At 58.2% G+C, this 25,454-nt stretch overlaps 1 pseudogene; it reads right to left on the reverse strand.

Moving 5' to 3' along the window:
- Nucleotides 1–2,611: 2,611 nt before the first annotated feature.
- On the reverse strand, nt 2,612–13,699 carry LOC140597192 (adenylate cyclase type 1-like; annotated as a pseudogene).
- Between the last annotated feature and the right edge of the window lie 11,755 nt (nt 13,700–25,454).

Below are 25,454 nucleotides of genomic sequence, written 5' to 3' on the forward strand. Positions count from 1 at the left end.
AACATGGATGATAGAGTTCGCAAAAATGAGTTCAGGAGCTTAACCGAGCCAGCCACGTGCCCCTCTTTCTCAAGAAATCTAAAAGAATTCAAGGCATAATCTCTGACCACAGTATAACTAAGGAGAAGTCAGTAACCGAAAGATCCCTGAGTAATCTTCAACAAAAGAATGTATGTCTTCATAACTCTTTGTTGAGGAAGAAGAAAGAAGAAAGAAGAAAGAAGAAGAAGAAGAAGAAGAACAACAACAACAACAACAACAACAGCAACAACAACAAGAAAGATCTTTGAGCCAAAGGAAAATGAAATGACATTTAAAGGCAAAATTTGTGAATTAAGCAGCACTTGGAGGAAAATGTATAATAAAACCCCTGAGTTAGAGAAAGTACAAATCATCTTGAGAAACTAGAGAATATGAGTAAATTAACCCCAAAGTTATCAGAAGAAAATAAAGATCAGAGTAGAACAGTGAAATTGGAAACTCAAAATAACAGAGAAAGATCAGTAAGACCAAAAGCTATTTCTTGAGATCAATAAAATGTATCAACTTCTAGTCACATTGATCAAAAAAAAAAAAAATAGAGTCTACACAATCCTACATCAGGAGAGAGGGGATGTCACCACAAATCTGACAAATGGTAAAGTGGGTAAGAAGGGAATAGTAAAAACAAGTTTGTGATAATCGAATGAACAACGTGAGGGAATGACATAAATTCCCAAAGCTACCTCAAAAAAGAAAAAAAAAGGAAAGTCTTATGGCCCTTTATCTTTAGAGAAGTTCATTTTAGTTCAAACCTTCCTACTCTAAAGAGAGACATACAAATCCAAGTCGAAGGCTTCACTTCCCAAAACGTCTGAGGAAGAAATGGTACCAATTCTACAAACTCTTCCAGAAACCCGCAAAGGAAGGAACAGGTCCCCCCTGGTGAGGCCTGCTTCGCTCTGACCTCAAAGCCTTGTCTGGCCTAGAAAATGAGAGAACAACCTATATGTTGGCAAATTGAACACCAATAAAAAATAAATCTAGATAGATAGATAGATAGATAGATAGATAGATAGATAGATAGAAATGAGAGAACTACATTATTCATGAGCTTCGACGCAAATCCCCTCACCACGTTTTGGCAAAGCGAATCCAACAACACACAGAACCATTCCCGCATGACAGGCAAGCCCACGCCGGGCCACCTTCCCTCCGAGTGCCGCCACTATGGCTCCACCACCGATGGGAATCACCCTCCTGAGACAGGCATTCCCTGTGCAGGAACAAGCTGCCCTACTATCACCCAAACTAAGGTCGGCATCCCGATTGTCTGGGGAATCCAAAGAAAACACGGCTCTGGCACACAGGCATTGCGGTGGCCACAGACGAGGAGGCAAGCTCATGCATGCAGGCTCCTGTGACCACCTGGGGTCCATAATTAATTAACCCCAAGACCTGGCCTGACCGTTCCACAACGGCATGAGACTCTGTGATGTCTGCGTGACAGGCTTACCGACCCACAGAGAAAACAGCCAAAGTCAAGAAATGTCCTTGTTTTGCTGGGTTTACAGGAAGGTGAGGTGGCCTTTCCCATTACACGTCCTTGGGAAAATATGTCAGTGTGTCGCACGTAGGCACCCCTTCCCAGTGACACGTGGAGGGTCTCCCTGCCACTGAGCTCCCTGGAAAACTCACCTAGAGGTGGGGGCCCGGGGTATTGCCAGTGGGGAACCCCAGGGCAGGCCCAATCACTGGGCTTACACCATCTAAAGGGACACCGAGAAGAGCGCCTGCCAACCCAGGCGGGGCACCGCAGCCCCTAACTGTGCCGCTGGCCGCACGGCAGGTGCCTGGTGAACAAGCCGGAAGCCAGATGCGCACACCCCAGGCCAACCCGGCTCTCCAGCGCACCCTGACTGCTCTCCTCAAGCTGAGTAGCTAATCACAACTAAAGACCTGAAACCAGATGGGCCAGCTGACCGTGGGGTGGGCACCTCTAGGGACCAGCCAGCCCGGTCCCCCTGGACAGCCAGCCGCAGCCAGACAAGAGTCCCCTGAGTCCCCTGGCACAGCCCACGAGAGACTCTGTGCTCCGTCACCTGGTGAGGCTGTGGCAAACAGCAGCAGTCGGGTCTCCCTTCTGGGAGCCCTCGTATGCGGCCATCTGTCTGGCATCGGCTCCGACCTGAGACCTCTGGGCTTGGCCATGGTGGAGCATCAGCAGGCCAGGGGAGAACGTGGCTGGGCCCCTCCTGGCATGGTACAGAGGGCCAGCCGGGTCCCTTGGCTGAAAGCTGTGAGTCTTGTCTGGTGGCCTGCCTCGGGGCGCCTGCAGTGGCCCTAGACCTGCCCATCTCAGGTGAGCCGATGGTCCTACCCCTGACCCACCCAATCCGGGCTGTGGTCGGGCCCTCATGTGGGATGACGGTGGCAGCTCAAGTCCCTTCAGGGACAGAGCCAGCATCTGGTGCGTTCCCCGATCTGCAGGGGGACTCAAGCCCCCCCAGGACGTCCCAGCCCCATGGACAGGGGTTCAGAGGGCTCGGCATTCCAGAGCCTCTGCCCACCCAGAACACAGAATCCACTGGGTGTACACTGAAGACGGCACCAGGCAGCGAGCCCCTCAGGATCAGGGGTCTCCCCAGCACTCGGGGGCGTGGGCTGCCCAGAGCAGACGCAGGATGGGCAATGAGCAGAAGCACGCATCCACGGGGTTGGAGCGGCAGACGTAGGGAGTGACCACTGCTGGGTACAGGGCTCTCTGGGAACGTGAAGATGCTCTAACCCTGACCATGGCGACGGTGGCCCAAGTCTGTAAATACACTGGAAATCACCGAACTGCATACTTTACAGCCATGAAGCGTGAAGAGCGTGGTTTTAAACTCAGTACACGTGTTACGCGGTAAAGAATAATTAGGCTACGTTGTCCCCCGGCATACGGACGTGTGTGCAGACCCCCTATGTACTCGGGTATGCACACGCGCATGCACACAGCTTCCCCTCCTCTGTCTACCCGGAGGAATGGAATCACCCTTCATGGTCCCGTACACGCATCCAGCCCATACATCCTTAGCGGGGACCTGTCTTTCCCAGGTTAACAAAACCAGAGTAAAGGTATCAGACTGGCCTCCTGCAGGTGGAGCGTCCCAAGAGATGAACAAGGCAGCGTCCAGAGGCCGCCCAGCCACACCGAGCGCTTACTGCATGCCAGGCCCACCGCCAAGCCCGTCCTGGTGGGGAACTAGTCACTGTATCCTCACCCAGGCTGGAAGGTTTTGTGTCACCTGGACCGGGCCACAGGGCGCCCACACGGCCACCAAACATCACTTCCAGGTGTCCGTGCTGGTCTCTGCAGCCCATGGTCTTCTTCAGCGAGGGTGACCTCACCCCCCAATCCTCTGGGCTCCACCTGTCTGGCATAGACCACTGGCTCTCCCTGCACTCTGGACCCCAGGCGGGCCCCAGGCTGGACATAGCACTCCCAGGATGAGGTGACTGCCCCCCTGCTCCAGACACCATTCAGACCCTGGCTCCTCCCTGCTGGGCCATGTATCAGCCGCCCGGACCCAAGCACCTCACATCGCTGCCCTGCTCCCCACCTGCAGGCCCATGCCCTGGGCAGGGCTGCCATGAAGACCAGACACCATTAAATGCCTCGGATGCTAGAGAGTGGCTTCGTAATACATCAGGATTAGAAAAAGCTCCTGAGAGCTCGCATCCACCGTCTCTGTTCTAGAGCATGCCCCCTGCTCACTTCTAGCCGGGGAAGCCAAGGGAGGCCCCCCACTCAGGGTCCAGACGTCTGCAAGTTGCACGGGTGGACTTGTCCAGCAAGCCGGATGGCCTCCCCATCCGGAGGTGAGGGACACAGCAGGTGACGAGGGGGGCCCCTCGCGCATGCCCAGCTGGCCCAGACGTGCACTGGTGTGCTGGTCGCCTGGCAGGTGCACAGCCCATGCCTCCGGTTGTCATCCCCTCCCTCCCCGGCTCGGGGCCGACAGCTCACATACCTGCACCCGCACACCTACTAACTTGGGTGGGTGGTGCAAGAGTCAGTGTTTTCTGGAGACTCCCATGACCCTGGGGAGACCCGCTGTCCCATGCAGCGCAGCAAAGGCTGAGCCACTGTGCGCGGCAGCCGTAATGCCAGATGCCTCGGGATGGGGAGCTCACTGTTCAGGATGCCACCAAACTCCTGTGCCTGTCAGGCGGGGCTCATAGGACTGTACTCAGCTTCCCCTGGTCCCCATCCTGCCCCAGCACTAGCCCCTCCACCCGCACGGCCCCTCCCCAGGGGCTCCTTTGCCGCACCCCACCATTCCTGAAGCACACAGAGCGCATCTTGCCTGTGCTGTCCAGAGGTAGTCCAGCTGCAGCGTGACATCCACCTGCCAGGTGTGCAGGGCCAGCATTCACGAGAACAGCAGGATGGCCATGATGGGCTTGAAGCCATGCCTGGACACCGCACCACCCCTGGTGGGGGGCAAGGAGGGAAACCTCATCAGTACAGAGGGCCTGAGACCTGTGCACGGGCCCCCGGGGCAGGCAGGTCGGCAGCACCTGCCACCGGCCCGGCTGCAGCACCTCCCGCCCGAACCGAGGCCTCTCTGGCCCTGGGCCCAAATGGACACACGGAGAAGCCGCGGAAGCAGGCAGCGCCTGACGGGTGTGTCCAGGGAGCCTGGCAGCAGCGCACCTACCCCAAGGCCCGGGTGTAGCCGCTGAGCTCTAGGACCAGGATGTAGGACGCGGTGAGCACGAGGAGCAGGATCATTTTGGGCAGGGAGGACACTCGCAGGAAGATGGCCAGTGGAAGCGTTCCCACCAGGCCGCAGAGCAGGGCGTGGGGCGCAGACTCGCAGGGTGAAGTGGCTAGCAGTGTGTTGTGGTTGCCGGGTGTCAGGACCACCAGGGACCTGTTGGGGCTGGAGCTCCAGGCCCAGGGCAGACAGCCCACCTGGAGGGGGCAAAGGGGTGGGCAGAGGGGGCAGCAGCAGAGGTGGAGGGGGAAGGGGTGGAGAAGGCAGGGGCAGAGGGGACAGAGGGTCAAGAGGAGGCAGGGATGGAGGGGATGGTGGGGAGTGGAGACAGCAGGGGCAGGAGTGGAGGGGGCAGGGGCAGAGGGGTCAGGGACAGAAGAGCAGGGGTGGAGGATCCAGGGGCAAAAGACCAGGGGTGGAGGAGCCAGGGGCAGAAGAGCAGGGGTGGAGGGGCAGGGGTGTTGAGGCAGGGGCAGGGGTGGCAGGGAGACGGGGGCTCAGGACCAGCTGCCCTCAGCCCCACCTGCACCGTCCACCTGCTGCTACAGCTTCCTGTGGGAAGGAGGGGATGCCCCCAGGTGCCGCCCGCCCCTCCCTTGCTGTGCCCTCCAGGCTCCTCCCAGTGTAGGCTGGGAGAAGCAAGAGACCCCCCTCGGCCCCCCAGACAGCCCCTGCCACCCTCCTGGTACTCAGCGCCCCACCCCCCTGCCCTGACTTCTGCCCCAGCTTCTACTGCGCACTGGGGAGGGGCTGGGTGTCCCTTCACCCGGAGACAGCCCCCCTCACCCCTGCACACCTCGTGGGACTCCCCCCGCTACACCCTGCTGCCTGCAGACATGCTCACCACACATCCTTGGGCGACGGAGTAGGTCAAGACCACTATGAAAATACACAAGACGGTGCGGATCTGGATGGTCAGGCATCCTGGAAAACACTGGACAATAAAACATATTACTGTGAACACAGGCGTTTCTTAGAGTTGGTTCGGGTCGCAGGAACGGTCACAGCACAGAATGTGCCGCATGCCCTGGTGCCGCTGGCTCCCCACCCAGCCCCCACACACACATCTCAGCTGTGCCCAGGCTTCCTCTCCCAGGTCGACGCTGCCAAAATTAAAAGAAACAAAAACTACTGTCTTTCAGTGAAAAACAACCACACCCGCCACCGTGTGCCCCACACTGTGACTCTGGCACTAGAATGAACTGATTAATTTGAGATTTTTATTACATTAAATCCTTACTATGTCATGTGTTTTGCAAGTTCATATATTGTTATTATATTAAATAAGGATTTACACATACTTGTGTCTTTTTTTAGGTACTTTAAATTTTATCATTTTCTTCACATAGATTTTAAACTGTTTTTGTTACTAGAAATTTTATTTTAAATCTATTTGGGTGAACCTGGGCAGCTCAGGACATGATCTCAGGGTCCTGGGACCGAGTCCCACGTCGGGCTCCCCACTCGGCAAGGAGTCTGTTTCTCCCACTCCCTCTGCCCGTCCCCAAAATTGTGCTCTTTCTTGCTCTCTCTCAAATAAAATCTTTCTAAAAGTGCCTGCACGCTTAATAGAAGGCAGCTTAAATACATTTTGCAATAGTCAACATGTGACTTTGTGGATAAAAGCGCAAAGCTCTTTTTAGATTCACGCTCGTGAAATTTGAAAGAAAAACTAATATAAAGACTGCAGGGACCCTGCACAAGATGCTGATGAGACCCGCAGCCAGCCAGGGCCAGCCCCCTCCGCGGCCCTCCCCTGGGGAAGTCTCGACCGTCCTGTCCCCACCAGCTGGCCTTCTGGGTCCAACGGGACTCCCACGGCGCAGCCACAGTTCCGGATTCCATTCAGGATTCCTGAGCCTGATGCTGCCACACTGCGCAGACACGCTGGGCCCCCAGATCTCAGGGAGAGGAGCCCCCTGCGGTGGCGCCAGCCCCGACTGCTCACACCTCGCACTAGCCACCTCCCTCCCTGTCCAATCTCGTGTCCGCCCCTGGCCGGGACAGAGATGTGCCCACGGACCCTTGCCCGGCCGACAAGGCACACGCTGCTCACGCATTCGCTCAGCAAACGCAGGGTAAGGCTCCTCCGGCTGTGGACATCAGGAGCCCCTGGAGGCACTGCCCAGGCCTGGCCTCTGGTGGCCACTGGTGACTGGAGGGCCACCGGCCGATGCTCAGCAAGCTGTGCCCGGGGTGCAGGGAGGCTGAAGCGGGAGGCAGCCCGGAGTGTGCAAGCGGGGCTCAGAGTCGGGGGCAGCCTGCGGGGCGGATGCGCCATTCCCATTTGGCTGCCAACTGGCCAAGCGGTGGTGGGTTCCGACGATGATGCCTCACGGGGGACACAATCTGCCCACGTGGCTCCTCTGGTCTGGCCCTCCCTCTGCGCTCTACTCACTGAAGGGGACACGCGGCGGGCACTAGCCGCTCCCGGATGTCCTACTGATGAGCAGGGACTTACGAGTCCTGGATGCACTCACCCAGGACAGCTCTGCTCCCGCCACACACGTGCCAGCGCCACACGACGCTCGGCGGAAATGGGAGAGCCAGTGAGCCGCCGGGGGCTGGCCTCGGTCACATCTGCCCCGGGGCGCCCGCTGAGCGCCTGTCACACCGTCCACACTCCGGGCACCCCGGTGCTGCTCCATCGGCTGCCCGGGCGCCAGCTCCCCTGCACTCACTCCACAGTGCACAGTGACATACAGGGACCCGGTGTCTTGGGACCCAGGCCTCGGGGCCACTGAGCACAGCGGAGTGCACAGTGCTGGGCACACTGCCTCGCCGGGTGCAGAGAGCACGCCAGGGCTAGGACGCAGGCTAGCAGGAACCACGGGGTGCTGTGGCCTTGCGTGACCTGTCATCCTCGTCACAGGCCCAGCTCAGGGTCGTGGACACCTGGCCAGCTGGGTGCTCCATGCCAAGACCCCTGCCACATGAGATCGGAGACGTGGGCAGTCATCTGCTCACACTCGCAGGGCCCCAGGGTTCCTGCCCCTACCCCAGCCAGGTGTCTCCCCTGCCCTCTGCCCGCCCTGGGGATCTCCAGGCCCACCGGCAACAAGCCCACAGCAGACACAGACCAGCTCGTGGGCCTTCTCCATTCATGAGCTCGCGGGTGGGTGGGAGCCCCCAGAGCGGCTGGCTGCCCCGATAGGTGAACCCCAGCCCCAGAGGGACAGGCAGGGACTCGGAAGGAGCACGACCAGAACAGTGTGCCAAAGAAGCCACTGCCGTGACACACGTATGTGGAAAGAGTGGTCTGAGTGGGAGGAAAGTGCCCGTGTCCCGTGTGAACAGCACCCACGGGGACCTCGGTGGATGCAGTGTGATGATGGGGGCGGGGACAGCCCGCTCTGCAGACACGGAGGAGGTGACATTCAGGACACGGGGCCCGCTTGCCTCGGCCGACCTGATCGCGGCCAGTGCCGAGGCCCAGTGGCCCCCAGAGATGCAGGGAGCCCCCACCAGCCGAGCTCCCCCCAACCAGGGACCCGGGAAGGGATGCCGGGAACGAGGGTCCCTCCCCGCCCAGTGACAGGCCCCAAAGCCAGCAGACCCCTCACCCCAGCCATGCTGCCGAGCCTACTGCGGCCCGGCGTTCTCACGGGGGAGGGAGGGGACCCCACAGCCTGGAGCTGCTGCTCTTGCCACGGCCCCACCCCCACCCCATCTGGACACAGCAGCTTTGCTGATGTGGAAATGGCCTTTTGAAGATTCAGGGATGGTGTCAACTGGGCAGCCGCCCTTGCAGAGCTGGGGCACGTCCTCCTGGGCGCTGGGGTGCTGTCTGGGCCTGGCGGTGCCCCGTGACCCCCGAAACATTTGTCGAAACGTCAGAACTCTCAGCCTCAGTCATAAACACAGCCAGAGGCGCACGGTAAGACCAGCCTGGATCTGCTGCCTGTGACACGGCACAGGACAGCCCAGGGTTCCTCCCCCAGTGCCATGCCCCGAAGAGCTACCACCCCTGGCCCACGGCCACCCATGGCGGAGGGTCGCAGTGTGACCGAAGGGACGGGTTCCTGACCGAGGACTCCAGAGGACCCAGCTCAGCAGCAAGAGGTCTTGAAAGCCAGACGGTGGCAGAAGGGGAAATGGGTGGACTGGGGCGCTAAAACTCCACGCGCCAGGGCAGGTGACGGCCCCCCAACGAGCCCATGGGACCCCGCCAACAGCGAGCCTGCGGGTCGCTGCCCTCTAGCACGTGCTGCCCACAGCCGGGAGCCAGCGGGCGTGCTTGCCCTGAGACCTCCGAGGCCGTGGTCACTGGCCCGGCAGCAGCAGGAGGTTGGGACTGACGCTGCAGCTGGGAGCGGGGGTGGCCAGAACCATGCAGCAGGGCCATGCCCGCCCACCACCTGCTTTCTACTCATGTCCTCGCTCTCCTGACCCGCAGGTTCCAGACTCCCCCGGGGATGGGCACCAGCCCAGCTGAGGAGGAAGGCCAGGTCCTGGGGAGGGACCTTCCTACACAGTATGCTAGGATGTGCTGCTTCCTGGGGCTGCCTGGAGACGCCAGGGCGCAGGGAGGGCAGCTCGCGGGCTCTCTGCGGGAGATGCCACGGGAGCTGGCTCTTCTGTTACCTGTGAAGCCACGGTCCTGTCGGCCAGCACGCCCACAGCCCTGCAGGAGCGGGACTGCCAGCGTGGGTGCTGAGACCCACCCCCCGTCTCGCCCCCAACTCCTGAGCCTGCATACGCATTCGCTCACATGTAACGGGGTAGCACGCTCTTCTGAAAAGTGAACGCTGCTGGTCACAGAGACCGATGGCCACGCGTGGACTCCATGTGGCCTCTCCTAGCTGTGAGGCCGGTCGCTGCTCATCTTTTCGGTCAGTTTGCTTATACACTCGTGGAGCAAACACATCCGTGGAAAATAGTTGTAATACAGAAAAAAAAAAAAAAACAGCACATCAGCTCCAAACCCGGGAGAAACCCCCTCGGAACGTTAAGCACAGCCATCAAACATGGCCTGGCGGATTGTCCGTGGTTGCACGTCCTTGGGCCACACCATCCACACGAAAGGCAGCCGTGCCAACTCCAGCAATGACCCTGTGACCGCCTGTAAGCACAACAGGTGTGTAACATCGCCAAGGCCACCAGGAGCGATGCCACGGAGCACAACAGGATACCTGCCTCTCCGTGGAGGGTGCTGTGGCCAGGACCCCACGCATCGACCTAGGCACACGGTGCCGGTATCCCGAGCCTGAGCCTGTGGCCGAGGGTGTGTGAGACAGGCAGCCGTGGCCACCGTGGCCACCTCCCTGGGCTCGACACAGCCTGATTTACACGGGCACCTGGAGCTTACGGCCCAGGATGAGGTGTCGCCAGGGGCAGGGCCTGTGCAAGCCTCTGTGCTGGACGAGGATGCGTCCACCCCTTCTGCTCACAACATGGGTCTGCCCAGGCTCCAGCAAGCACCCTCAGAGCAAAGCATACCTGAACCTGCAGAGGCTCGCAGACAGTCCCTTCCTGCCCAGCGGCCAGCCCTGGTCCCACTGCCCCCCACCCAGGGCAGGCTGTCCTGCTCCCACTGGCACTCGTGGCCACCTGGTCCAGCTCAGGCCCCTCCTAGCTCTCACCCTGCACCCTCACGCCCGTGCTCTGCTGGCCCACGGCACTGCAGCCCCCCCCCATCCCCAACTCCTGGCCTCCTCCAGGCCCCACTGACCCTGTCCCTTTGTCCTCCAGCTTCTCCCCTTGTGTGCCAGGCTCCCGCTACTGGTGCATATCAACTCAATTCTGTCCTGCATCACAGACAGGGACATGGAGGCACGGAGTTCCCAGTGCCAGCAACCCCAGCAATGCGGGAGCCAATGGGAGGATGGAGGTCCCAGGGGGCCATGGGGCTGGCCCAGCAGCCCGGATGCCCTGCGTGTGGCCTCCTGCCCTGTCCCAGAGGAAAGCGCATGCCCAGCTGACTCGTGCTTTCCCACGGAGGCCCTGCTACCCTGGACCCTGGCTCAACCATATGCACAGCTTCGCCCACCCGTACCTCCCTCCACTGAGGCTGGGCCCCACCTGCTGGTTGCCACCCCTCCACACCATCTCTGAGCCACACCCCGGGGAGGACACTCAGAGCTAGCGCAGAGGCACCAACGGACATGACACTCCGAATTCCACATGCTTCGGCTAAGCCACCTCTGCCAGGAGGGACATGTCCGTCACAGCACCCGGCTCCCGGCTCCCCGGGAGGGGGTGGCAGGCCATCGAGTCAGCTCCACCTGTCACACTCTCCCCCAAAATTACATGAAAACACCATCTTATTTAAAGCTGAAAATTGCAGTTTCCAAACCACGTATCACCCTATGAAGAAAAAACAACTGGAAATTGGTTTAAATAAATAACATCTTTTCAATTAAAAGAAAAAAAAAGTTCCCAATGAAGAACAAAGAAGTAAAGTGGATAAAAGCAAATTTAGTTTTTTAAAAAGTTGCCGTTTCCAACAATTACACAAAGAGAATCCTGAGTCAGCAGGACATGGCCATGGGGTGAAGCAGGGTAATGGGGTGCATAAAGACACGGACGGGGGAGCCACAGCGGGGCTGGGACCGAGCACTGTCCCAGGAGCACAGCCACCCATGGAGCCAGCCCAGCCCCCACCCCAAAGCTCACAGCAGCAAAGCCAACAGAGAACCCTCCACAGTGCAGGTGTCCTGTCCACCACGCAGGCGTATGATGGATCGCTGGTTCCCTGCCCTGAGGGACTCTCCACTCAGAACACCCCACGGCCCTCATCCCATCACTATGGACCACCTGCCCAGTGTCCCAGGGGCGCTCCTGGAACTCCGAGCAGGATCCAGCACACAAAAGGGCTTGGGGAGCTCCTGCTACTCTCCACTGCCCCACCGTCCTGTCAAGAGGACAAGCGGAGGCCACACATGTACCGGCCCAGGTGATGTGCAGGTAAAGGACACAGGCAAATACACATACCTGCCCAGGTGATATACAGATGCAAGACACACATGTACCTGTCACAAGCAGGATGTAAGCACACACACGCACATACACCTGGATCTAGGTGATGCACAGGTACGGGACATATGCACACACACTCCTGGACCTGAGTGATGTGCGGGTACAGGACACACGCATACATAAGTATCTGGACCCAGGTGATGTGCAGGTACAGGACACATGCACACATAAGTATCTGGACCCAGGTGATGTACAGGTACAGGACACAAGCACACATAAGTAGCTGGACCCAGGTGATGCACAGGACACACATGCACACACACGGATCATAGGTCCACATGGACCATAGGTCAGGGAGAAGTACAACAGGCACCTGGACCCAGGTAATGTGCAGGTACAGGACACAGGCATACAGGCACCTGGGCCATGTGGATTGCAGGTCAGGGAGACACACAGCAAGCACCTGGACCCAGGTGATGTGCAGGTTCAGGACACATGCACACACACTCCTGGACCTCAGTGATGTGCAGATACAGGACACATGCACACATAACTACCTGGATCCAGGTGATATGCAGGTACAGGACACACGCACCCACACTCCTGGACCCAAGTGATGTACAGGTACAGTACACACGCACACACACCTGGACCTGAGTGATGTCTAGGTACAGGACACATGCACACATGCACCTGGACCCAGGTGATGGCAGGTCTGGACTTATGCACACACACACACCTGGACCCGAGTGATGTGCAGGTATAGGACGCAGGCCACCAGGAAGCAGATGCAGAACACCAGGAGCAAGAGGTCAACCACGTTCCTAGAACAGAAGATGCAGGGTCACTGCGGGCTGGGGCCAAGCAAGGTGTGCCCAACAAGTGCCCGCAATTCCAACCCCCGACTGCTCCACCAAGTCCCTTTCTTTCTTCCCCCCAACTCCTAACCAGCGGGGCCCATGGAGAGGCCCTCCCTCATGGAGGACCTGCTGCTGGGCACTGCCCTCCTGGGCCAAGTCATCTGGGAGCAGCTTTTCTAGGAAAAGCTTGATCCCCACACGGGCCATCAGATGGTCGCCGTGTTTACAGCATCTGGGAACGGAGCAGCTTCCTGTGCTTCCTGGAAACTCTGGAAACCCAAGGAGAGCCACTCCACCAGGGGGTCTAAGAAAGTGGCCTCTCTGGAAGGAAAGTGGACTTTCCTCCTGAAAACAAGCACTGCCAAACTCAGACTTTGGGTAACTGATTATTACTAAATTACTACGTTTGTCTTCCTTTCCAGAGGCCACTATTTCTCACTTTAACATATCTGAAGATGACGCGCACCTAGAAACAACGTCCCTCGAAATCTGTCCTGAAGTCAAGAGTGCACGTTGGGCAGATGGAAAGGCGCTGAAAATATCTTGTGTCTTAGAACTGTGTAAATGACACACGAGAAGTTGAGCGTGAGCATCCCACACGTGTGCCACCAGGGCCTGACGGCTGACTGCAACCAGGGGACAACAGGCTGTGGCTCATGCCGTCTCGGTGCCAGGGACGACGGGGGCAACGAGCAGATGAGGAAGCGCCTCTGGCACCCTCCTGCCCTGATGGCCAGGCCCGTCACACTTACTGAGGGATGATGAGAAGGTAGATGAGGCCGAACAGGGCGGTGAGGATGAGCGCCAGCACAACGGCACTGGTGAAATCCCGTCCTGGAGCTGGTGGTACTGGGAGACACGGAGACCGCCCATCAGTGGCTGTAGCTGCCAGGACACATGCAGGGTCCCCGCAGCGGCACCTGGGACCTGGGGACCACGCCGCCTGGAGACGGGTGGGGGACGGCACCTGGGGCCCCTTCCACCTACCTTGAGCTCGCGGTCAGCCTGCTTGTACTTCAGGGTGAAGAAGTCCAGGTCTGCCATCTCCAGCTCCATCTGGAACGCTTCCAGGAGGCGGCCGATGTACCTGTTTACACGCATGCCCGGCGTGGTGTAGATGACGTTCGCAGAGAACGATTAGCGGTGTCTGAGTTTCTCTGATGTGGTTCTCAATGCCATCTGCTGCCACCAAGGAAGGAAAAAAATAAATGTCAAATCCTCCACTTATTGAAGAAAAAGCTCTTCCATTCCCTCAGCCTGCTCTCTGGCGGGGCAGGTGTGGGGCCGAGATGTGGTCATGCCTCCACCACCTGCTGGCGCTGAGATCCCAGGTGACTTAGCACATCATTGGCCCTGAGATGCCTGCGTCTGCAAATATGGGCACGGGACGTTCAAAATGTGGCACTCCATGTGGATGCGGGCGGAACCCAGCAGAGAGCAAGAAAACAGAAGTTGTTTCTTTAAAAATATCAATAAAATTGACAAATCTCCAGCAGGCATGACAAAGAAAAAGAGAGAGAGACTAACAAACCTGGGGATGAAAACAATTCTACTACAGACCCTGCTGACATCAAAAAGGTAATAAGAAAATACTGTGAACAATTACACACATTAATTTGACGACCTGGACCAATGAACGACTCGGGAACACACACACTACCACAATTCACCTAACGTGAAAGATTATGAGATTAGCTCTGTAATTTACTAAAGAAATTCAACTCATAACTGTAAAGGTTCCGAAAAATGAATCTCCAGCTCCAGGTGGCTTCACTGGAGAATTTTACTCAACATTTAAGAATGAAGAATTAACACCAATTCTGTATCATCTCTTCCAGAAAACAGAAAAGGTAACACCTTCCAACTCACTTTATAAAGTCGGAATCATCCTGATACCAAAATCAGACCAAGACAATACAAAAAAAGGAACACTACAGGCCATCTCTTTCAATACCGATGCTATAATCCTTAACAAAACAGCAAATAGAATTCGGCAGCCTCAGAACAGAAGCATGCACCATGACCATGTCTGGAGATGCAGATCCTTTTACACATCTGCCCATCGATACAATACACCACATAAATAATCCCATGGTTGTGTCAATTGACACAGAAAAATTGACAGTTGAATCTGACAAAATTCAACACTCATTCTTGATAAGATCAGAAAACTAGGGAGGGAGGGGAAGTTCTCCAACTTGATGAAGATCTACAGAATACTGAAAGCTACTATAGTACTCGCTGGTGAAAGATGGAGTGCTTTCAGCAACCCCAGCCATTGCAACAGGGCAAGAAAAAGGAAAAAAGAACATCAGAAAACTGTCCCTTTGCAGATGCCACAATGGCGTACATAGATATTCTATGTAGGGGAGGAAATAACTCTAGAACAAATGAATTCCATAAGGTCACTGGATACAAGATGAACATAAAAAACGTATTTCTTGGGGCACCTGGGTGGCTCAGTCAGTTGGGCCTCTGAGTCTTGGTTTCAGCTCTGGGCATGATCTCAGGGTCCTGGGATGAAGCCTCACATTGGGCCCCCTCAAGTAATCTGCTTGAGCTTCTCCTTCTCCCTCTGCTCCTCCCCTTGCTTGTGCACTCTCATTCTCTCTCTTGAAAAAGAAGTGTATTTCTTAAACTAATAATCAGTATGTGAAGACCAAAGTTAAAATTCAGTGACATATGTACTCATGGAGAAAAACGAAGTACTAGGTACAAATCTAACACGTACACAACTTGTATGCTGAAGACTATATGATACTGATGAAAGAAATCAATGATTTCAATGAACAGAGGGACACACGTGCTCATCAATGAGAAGACATGACACAGTAAAGCTGTCGATTATCCTCATACTGATGTGCACAGGTTCTTTAAAAAAAAAAGATTTTACTTGCTTACTCATGAGAGACAGAGAAAGAGGCAGAGACCCAGGCAGAGGGACAAGCAGGCTCCATGCAGGGAGCCCAATGTGGGACTCGATCCCAGAACCCCGGGTCAGGGCCTAAGCCGAAGACAGATGCTCAAACAATGAGCCACCCAGGTGCCCCGCGGTGCATGGGTTTAATGTAATTCTTATCAAATTCCTAACAGGAAATTTTGCATAGACAGGCTTATCTTAAATATAAATGGAAAGGGAAGGGGATGAGAATAGCTCATTTTTCTCAAAATCACTCAACCCAAGGTTAAGACTGATTGTGTAGCTACCCTGGTTGGAGCAGTACAGCACTTGTGCCAGGAGAGACACAGAGATCTACAGAATAGAGAGCCCAGAAACAGCCTCACACCAGTATGGTCAATGATTTTTTACTAAATGCAAAAGCAGTTCAATGGAAGAGGATAGTCTTGTCAACAAAGGGGGCTGGATCAACTGGTCGTCCATGTGCAAAGAAGGAAATTCGACCTAAAACTCACATGTTATAAAAAGAACTTATCAAACTTAATCCCAAGAAACAAACAATCCAATCCTGAAATAGTCAAAAGACATGAATGGAAATGTCACAGAGGAAGACATAGACGTGGCCAAGAAGCACATGAGAACATGCTCCACATCACTGGCCATCAGGGAAATACAGATCAAAACCACAACGAGATCCCACCTCACCCTGGTGAGGACGGTGAACATTAGCCAGACAGAAAACCACAAATGTTGGAGAGGAGGTGGAGAAAAGGGAACCCTCCTGCACTGTTGGTGGGAATGTGAACTGGTACAGCCACTCTGGAAAACTGTGGGGAGGTTCCCCAAAGAGTTAAAAATAGACCTGCCCTACGACCCAGCAATTGCCCTGCTGGGGATTTACCCCAAAGATACAGATGCAGGGAAACGCCAGGACACCTGCACCCCGATGTTTCTAGCAGCAATGTCCACAATAGGCAAACTGTGGAAGGAGCCTCGGTGTCCATCGAAACATGATGGATAAGGAAGATGTGGTCTCTGTATACAGTGGAATATTCCTCAGCCATTAGAAATGACACATACCCACCATTTGCTTCGACGTGGATGGAACCAGCGGGTATGATGCTGAGTGAAGTAAGTCAATCGGAGAAATATGGTTTCACTTATATGGGGAGTTTAAGAAATAGTGAAAGGGAATAAAGGGGAAAGGAGAGAAAATGAATGGGAAAAACCAGACAGGGAGACAAACCACGAGCGACCCCTAACTCTGGGAAACGAATAAGGGGTGGAAGAAAAGGGGGTGGGTGGGGGGTGAGGGTGACTGGGTGATGGGCACTGAGGGGGGCACTTGACGGGATGAGCACTGGGTGTTATGCTATATGTTGGCAAATCTAACTTAAACGATGAGATAAAATATATGTATATATAAATATTAACTCAAAATGCACCATAAGTTTAACCAGAAAACATAAAAGTATAAACTTTTAGAAGAAACATGATAATCTTTAGGGTTTGGGCTACATAGAAAATTCTTAGAACACCAGAAACACAGTCCAGAAAGGAAAAAATATCAGTAAATCGGACATCTTTGAAATTTGAAACCTCTGTCGTGGGAAAGACACTGTGAACAGAACGGAAAGACAAGCCACACGTGTGACAGTAGAATCAGATCCAGGATTCATCGAGAACTCCAAAAAGTCAACAGTACCAAGAAAAAAAAACACTCCAATTACAAAGCAGACATTTTGCCAACAAAGAGAAAATATATGGGCAGAAAACAAGCACTTGAAAAGGTGGCTGGCATGACGAGCCACCTGGGAGATGCCAATAAACACAAGTCACTAAACGTGTTAGAACAGACAAAATTTTCTAAAAACAGAGACAGCACAAAGCTGGCTGGACGCAGAGAAGCTGCGTCTCTCACACGTGGCTGCCGGGAACGTGGTATGGGACGGCCTTTCTGGAAACAGTTTGGCAGTTTCTTTAAAAAAAAAACAAAAAACAAAAAACAAAAACAAGACCCATCCGCAGTACAGCTGGGCATCTGTCCCAGATAATAAGCATTTTGGTCCCCACGAAAGGGAACGCAAGCGTATTTTGCGGTTTTATTTTTAACAGTCATGGTTGGGAACAAGCTAAACATCCTTCAACGGGTCCGCCAACGGTGGCCCGCCCGCCCCGCGGAATGCCAGCAGAGCACGGTGGGACGGGGGACCCGGGGCTCCATCCCGAGTGAGGAGGAGCCAGAGTCACGGGGCGCATCCCAGGGTCCGCGTCCACGATGTCCTCAGTGCAGAAGTCAGCACGGAGAGCCGTCCATGGGGGGCCCGGCGGCTGGGGAGGGGACAGTATGGCTCAGCAGAAGGGGGATCGTGGCGTGAGGGAACGTTCCGGGCCCCGAGTGTGGCCGCCAAGACACCCCAGGGCACAGCCACAGGCACCACCCAGCGGCACCCATCACTAGCTCGGGTGCATGGGTCCTGGGGAGCTGCGACCTCGGGGAGCCCGCCGGGGGCCCCAGTGTGCACACTGTGTGGTGCCACCACAGACATGCGTGCAGCCAGGGTGGTGCATCACCACCCCACTCCGGAACGCAGCGAGAACATAGGATGGGTTGGGACAGCAGGCCCAGCTCCTTCGAGGGCAGGACCTCCGCTGCACCCCCCGCCCCCCTGCCCCGCAGCGAGGCCACGCACTCCCTCTTTGTCGTTCTTCCCTGGACTTTCCACAACAATAGTGTTTCCTCAGAAAACAAGTCAGAGCCAAGGTCACAAGGAAACATGCCCGTTTTGGTGCAGACTCTGGCCGCCTGAGCCTGTTTCTTGACCTGCCAGAGGGCAGGCTCGAGGCCTGGGTACAGAGCCCTGGGTGCGGGGCAGCCGTGAAGCCCCGAGGGCGCACCTAACATCTCTGCTCCAGCTTCCCGGTCTGCGACCCACAACAAGGGTGTCACGGCGTGCTGCCAGCAGGAAGCACCAGAGTCCATGCAGAGACCCAGGTGAGGCAGAGCCGCAGGGAGCAAGAGGCCCTCGCGGGAAGTCGGGAGGCCTGGCTGGGCTGGCTGACCCCAGGCAGGAGAGGTGACCCCGACCCGCTCTGCTCGCCACCAGGCCTTGTGGGGATGTGGGCATGACGGGGGTGGGCAGGCAGTAGAGCCAGCTTGGGAGCCAACATGGACTTCCCTGCTCTGCTTCCATCCCGCCAGCTGAAACGAGGACTCAAGGACCAGAAGCCCCAGCATCCGTGCTGGCACACGTGGCGATGACGGCAGGCAGGCCGGAACAGGGTCACGGGTCTGGCTCAAGACGATCATGAAGCTGCCACGTGGGCTCCCACCTGCCTGCTCTCTGGGTTCACTTTAAGTGTAAGAAAGCTAACCTCTCTCCTGTTCAAGCAGCCACGACCACGGATTTGTACAACTGCACGATGCCCACGCTGACTCACAGAGGCCCTGAGCGCACACACATGTGACATGAATTTGGGGGGCTCAGCGGTTGAGCGTCTGCCTTCAGCTCAGGGCATGACCCCAGGGTCCCGGGATCGAGTCCTGCATCGGGCTCCTGTGTGGAGCCTGCTTCTCCCTCTGCCTGTGCCTCTGTCTCTGTCTCTCTCTCTCTCTCTGTGTTTCTCATGAATAAATAAATAAGCCTAATAATAATAATAGTAGTAATAATAATAGTAATAATACATAGTGGAAAAGAGATGCCAAAGTCATACCTACAACCATTCGTCCAGAAAACCGAGAGAGCTAACCCTGGCCATACACGAGGGTGCCTGCGCAGGACTCAGGCATGGAAATGAACGACCGGGACACAGGGCCAGTGAGAGACCCCATCTCAATGGGGACACGGGCCCCGGGGGGCAGTGGGGACAGTGCCTGTGGGCAGAAGGGCCTGCCCAGCAGGGTCACCCAACATCCACCTCCCCAGCTGCCCAGCTGGCATCCTGGCCCAGCCTCGGTGCCTGTTCCCCGCCCTTCGGAACCACCGGCCTTGTCACTGCCCCGTCTCCACCGCGGGGGCAAACCCAAGGTGGGAGGCCAGGACCCGCTGTCCCCGGCAAACAGACAAAGGACCAGAATCGGCAGGTGTGCACGGCCCCACCTGGGAGGCATCCCGCACTGCAGACAGAGGTTCAGGGGTCAGGGGCTGGGCCAGGAATCAGGGACGCGGCCCTGTGCTCCCAGGTAGGGCAGGAATCCAGCAGGGACATCAGACAACAGGGAGGGAGGGAAGGGCTGGCGCGCACGAGCACATGCATGCGTTCTCATGCACACACGGCCATGCACACGCATGTACACTCACTCAGGGACACTTACAGATGCACAAGAACGTGGTAAGAAAGGGAAGCTGCCAGGGGCCCTCAGGACGTGGGAACCCAGGCTGGGCAGGTGGCAGATGCACCAGAGAGCTCGCGCAGCCCGTCATCCTGACTGCAGCCACGCAGGGCCTGAGAGAGATGGGCAGGAAGCTTCCCCCCAAAACCCCACCAGGAAACACGGACATGGGGAGACCCTGCCCCCCGTGGGGGGGGATGGTGAGGACCATGCCCGCAACCCCCACCTGTGCCCCCAGAACCCACCTGTGCCCTACGGCCCCCCCTTCTGTGCCCCCTGCCCCTCACCTGTGCCCCCCAACCCTCGCCTGTGCCTCCATCCCTCGCCTGCGCCCCCACCCCTCGCCTGTACCCCACGACCCCTGCCTGTGCCCTGAGACCCCGTCCTGTGACCCCAGACCCCACCTGTGCACCGTGACCCCCCTCCTGTGCCCCCCGCTCCCCGCTTCTGTGCCCCTCGCCCCCCACCTGTGCCCTGCATCACCCACCTGTGCCCCCCAACCCCCACCTGTGTCCAGCGCCCCTTGCCTTTGCCCCCAGCCCCTTGCCTGTGCCCCCTGCTCCCTGCCTGTGCACCACAACCCCCACCTAGTCCCCATGAACCCCGCCTGTGCCCCACGTCCCCCACCAATGCCCCCTGCCCCTCACCTGTGCCCCGCATCCCTCACATATGCCCCACACACCTCGCCCGTGTCCCCTGCCCATGCCTATACCCCGCACCCCCCACCTGAGCCCCGCACCCCCTGCCTGTGCCCCTGCCCCTCGCCTGTGCCCCGCACCCCTCGCCTGTGCACTGTGCCCCCTGCCTGAGTCCCCCGCTCCATGCCTGTGTCCCCCGCTCCTTGCCTGTGCCCCTCACCCTACCAGCCTGTACCCCGTGCCCACCGCCTGTGCCCCGTGCCCCCAGCCTGTGCCCTGCGCCCCCTGTCTGTGCACCACACCCCTCGCATATGCCCTGAGACCCTCCTCTGTGACTTGAACCTCTTGCCTGAGCCCTGGAAGAACTAGGCCCCCTTAATCACACCCAAATCCATTTCCTTGGGCACAAAACCTTTGAGGGCCCCCATGCAGGTCACGGGCCCTCCCACATGCACAGCACCCTCAGCCCTCAGCAGCCCCACCCCTGACCTGTGCTGCTGGAGAGGAGTTGAGGCCCAGGAAGGTCAGTGGGGGGAGGGTGGTTGCAGGGGGCCCCGCCCCCGAGAGGACCCCGGGCTCTGCCTGGGGATCCAGGAGCCCGTCCATCCCAAGGGCCTGGCCCAGGCCCAAACAAGGGGGGCCCCGTCCCCCTCCCGGAGCCTACCTTCTGCCGGTGAGACGGCACGATGAAGAACGTTTCGTGCCGTGTTGTGAGTTTTCAGGAAGCTGTTCCTCTTGTGCCCGTGATCCGGCACCACCTCGTAGTCACCATTCAAACACGCCAGCGTCATCCTTGTGATGTGGACCTTCCTGCAACACAGCAGCCCCGCCATGCCCAGGGCGGCCCTCCCCGCGGGTGCATCCAGGACTCAGGCTCCCCATGTCAGTGGCAGCCCAGGCACTTGGACACACAGTGCCAGGAGGAAGCCGGCGTGCCCTCCGGACTCTGAGGCCACGGGGCCTCCCTTCCTCACGTGAGTGCAGGGGACGAGCAGAGAGAAGCGACAGCACCAGGTGGTCCGAGCCTCGGACCTCCTCTCCGTCCACTGTGGCTCCTGCAGAGGCCGGGGGTCCTTGGGCCCCCCCGCAGGCCCCTCCCAGGTGGCTCCGAGAAGCACCTGCACCAGTCCTCTGGCCCGGAGCGCATCGCCTCCCCCCGACTCACCCAGGCAGGCCAGCGGCCTCCATGACACTGGCCAGGATCTCGTCGTTGGACCACACGTCGTATTGCCACTTGCGCAGGCCGAGGACCCCGCGGAGGACCCTGCCGGTGTGCAGCCCCACACACATGTTCCTGTACACCTCAGTGGCCTCGGCCACCGACCTGCAAAAAACAGGTCATGGGCATGAGCTGGGCCCTCGTGTACACCCATGAGGAGAGGCTCTCCTGAACAGGCGGGAGCACGGGGTCCCCGCCCGGCTCTGGGACGCACGGCCACAGTCAGGTGCCGGAGGGAGTGCTGAGCCAGGTGACTAGCCCCTCTGCCGCCCTGGTCTGTCCACAGGTGGCCCCCACAGCAGGTGTGTCCAACGGGCCTTCCGCATGAGCCCTCGGCTCCTGCCTCCTACAGCCCCACCCACACCCCACGTGAGACGATGGGGTGCCCGCCCGGCCCCCTTGGGCTCCCCCGTAGACTGCGAGCTGGCCGCAGGGATGTCCAGTTCTCACCATTCAGTCTCCAGAGGACAGCGGCAGCCACCTTTTTGGACCCCTCCAGCCTCCCTGCCTCCAGAAAGGAGCTCCCGCATATCCCACGGGAAGGCCATGCTGGTGGCGGCCTGTCCTCTGCTGGTGTTGGGGAGCCGGAGCCAGATGGCTGGAGGCAGACGCCCCCACCCCGGAAGAGCCGAGGGCCGGACCCCTGGGAGTCAGCCAGCCCGCGTTCCTCAGCCACGCTTGCCAAGCCTCCAGCCAGCAGGAAGCCCTGGGCTCTCTCCCAGCTCTTCCAGAGCGCTCACCCTACTGTCCCCATCGTCCCCAGTGGGCAGGCAGGCCAGGACACCCATGCAGGCCAAGGACAGGGAGCCCTCTCCCAACGTCCCCTGTCCCCAGGCCTGGGGTCCAGGGATGGCACCAGAGGCCACTGCCAAGCCTCGCCCGTCTCCTGGGCGTCAGGGCGTCCTCCCAGAGACCAGCCCGGGGCTGCAGACCCCCACCTCCGAGGAGCCCAGGAGTGACGGCACTATTCCTGCAGCCGGCCCAGGTCCTGGTACCTCAAGGGTGATGTGTGCCCATCAGCACCTCGGCAGGGCGTGCCTGTGCCTCTGGCTGTCTCTGGACCCCAGGTGTGCGACAGCCACAAGAAGGCAGGGAGGTGCCCACGGGGAGCCCTGGGAGTGAGCACGCTGCCCGCACGCCGACCTCCAAGTAAGGGCAAAGCCACTTAGCAGGTAGCGGCCAGAGGCCACAGCCTCCTAATTACAGGCTGTCAGCGGCAGATGTGTCCTTCATGAAGGTCCCACCGCACAGCCTCCACCCCTCCCAGCTGCCTGGCCGCGGGGCAGGGCAAGGCACAGCGCACAGCAGACTGGGCTGAAAGCAGCGAACGCCTCACCTCGTCTTCTAACCTCCAATGTCCCGGCTGCCATTCGCCAGCTCGCGAGACAGAGGAGGTGCTGCATGGACTTGAGCGTGCTCCAACCTCAAGCCCCCTGAGGGGCACCCCTGGAGCTGGAGCCAGGCCTCTGCGATGACGACGGGACAGCGGTTTCTGAGACCTCCACCCACATGTCCACGCTGGGGGACACAGCGGCCAGCGAGGCCCGAGGGGCTGCAGGAGGATCCAGGCAGGAAGGCCACACGCGGGGCCTCATGGACAAGCTCTGACCCGCCGCCCGGCGGAGTGGGCAGCCGTGGGGCCCGGACCCATGACGACAGCCAGAGCGATCGCTGGGAGGAGGTGCGGACCACCATCCACCGTGACTTCCGTTCCTCCTGAACCGTCCGCACAGAATTCCCTTTACCCAGCCCTTGAGAGCTGGCTCCCGGCTAGGATGAGGGTCCTGTGTTCCCAGAGCCTCTGCCCACCGGGGGGGGGGACCGCACAGGAGCCATGTCTGTCAAACCGCAGAGAGGCTGTCAGCCCAGCACCGACTCTGCAGGCCCAGGCAGGCCCAAGACGGCCCCGTGCCCGGTGTGGCTCTGGGCAGCAGGCGGTCATCGTGCACGTCGGCTCCTGGTACTGGTACCGAGGGGACTGCCCAAGGCAGCACGATGCCCGACCCCGTGGGCGGGGTGGCCCTCCCTCCACGCACAGGTCTTGGGGTCTCCACCGAGGAACCAAGCCATGCAAATACTATACACAGTTCAAAAAATTCAATTGAGGGACACCTGGGAGGCTCAGCTGAAGCGTCTGTCTTCAGCTTAGGTTATGATCTCAGGGTCCTGGGATCAAACCCCATATCGGGCTCCCTGGTCAGCACGGAGTCGGCTTCTCCCTCTGCCCCTCACCTTGCTTGTGTTCACGCTCTCGCCCTCTAATCAATTTTTAAAAATCAAAATAAATAAATAAATAAATAAATAAATAAATAAATAAATGTCAAGCAGCGATGCTCAAAACGCAAAACCAAAATGAAATAAGCCCTAAGGGTGACACCGTCGGGTGGGCGACGGCATCGGGATGGCGACCGCATCCGGGTACGGCGACTACGCGTCCAGTGGGACGTCAGCTGCAGACAAAACAAAGAAAGGCCTCGAGGAACCCAAAACTGCACGTGGGGTCCTGTCGCACGTTTCGAGCGGGCAACATCCCTCTGAGCCTTCGATGCACAGAGACATGAAAGAGGGAAAGGCCGTCGCCAGCGCGGGGACTTCCAGCCTCGGGGAGAAGGGACGTGCAGGTGAGAATCAAAGGAGCGGAGTGACTCAGTGGTCGGAAAGAGCAACACAAACACAGAACTCGCAATTATTCTTCTAAAACACAGCCTCACCCCTGCGTCCTGAGACGCCGGAGGACAAGGAGCTGGAAAACCAGTTCCCGTGGATGGAAGCAATTGCTGCATCTGTGTGCGGGGGGGCGTCTCGCTGTCCAGGGACATGGGCTGGGGGCGGCCTCGTCCCTGGAGGCAGATGGCACCAGCGGGGAGGCCCCAGAGCAGGGGGAATGCATCCAGGCACAGCGGGCACCCACAATCCCAGGAACGCCCGGGACGGAGGGGCCAGAAGGCGGCTCCGGGGCGCCCATTCCTCAGTCGGAAAGCACATCGGTGACAAAAGCCAAGCGGGCACCGTTTTTGAGGATCACCAATCAGCTGACGTGTGAACCTTCTTCAATGTAAAGAATCACGAGCCAATAAGTGCAGGAACAATGATGGCAAAAGTTCACCGCAGTAAGTTGCCAAGCGCCCCGCTTTCCGGGCAGCTGCCACGGCCCCCCATGGGACGGACGTCATGGGAAGCAGCCGGCAGGTGGGTCGCATGCATGCAGGGACCATGGAAACCATGAGCCTTGAACCACCTGGGAGCCGGCCAAGGGGCACGCCAGGGGACGAACAGGGAGACCGGCGGCACCCAGGAAGGCTCCCCAACATGAAGGAACCAGGCAGGGTCCCAGCCCCAGAGGCCGCGACGACCAGTCCCGCTGTCTCCATGGTAGCCCAAGGGTCTGGAGCCCCCACCCCACCCCACGTGCTCTACTTGCCCTGCCACCCAGGCTGGCTGCCAGATCACAGAGGAGGGGACACCAGAGCCAGGGTCCATGTACCGACTGTCAGGCCCATCGCCCGCCTCGCCCTTCCTCTGTGGAAACCCCGTGAAGGCCCCACCACGCAGCCCAGCCCCCTCTGTGCCCCGCATGCCTTGCCCTGCCCTCTTCAGGGTCTGTGGGGCCGTGACCAGTGGCACGAGCTCCGTGCCATCGGACAATGCCAAACATACATTAAACCCAGACACGTATCCCGCCTGGAACGACGCTGCCAAGGAGAGAACACCTGACATGATGAGCAGGTGCCACAGCCCAGAGAGACCCAGAGCTTCCATGCTGGCGGTCCACTGGGTGGGTGACAAAGGCATCACGGCGGCCTCGTCATTCTCGAGGGAAGGGCTGGGGCCCAACTGTGAGCACA

This window comes from Vulpes vulpes, unplaced genomic scaffold (genome assembly GCF_048418805.1).
Source record: "Vulpes vulpes isolate BD-2025 unplaced genomic scaffold, VulVul3 u000000719, whole genome shotgun sequence".
Lineage (NCBI taxonomy): Eukaryota > Metazoa > Chordata > Mammalia > Carnivora > Canidae > Vulpes > Vulpes vulpes.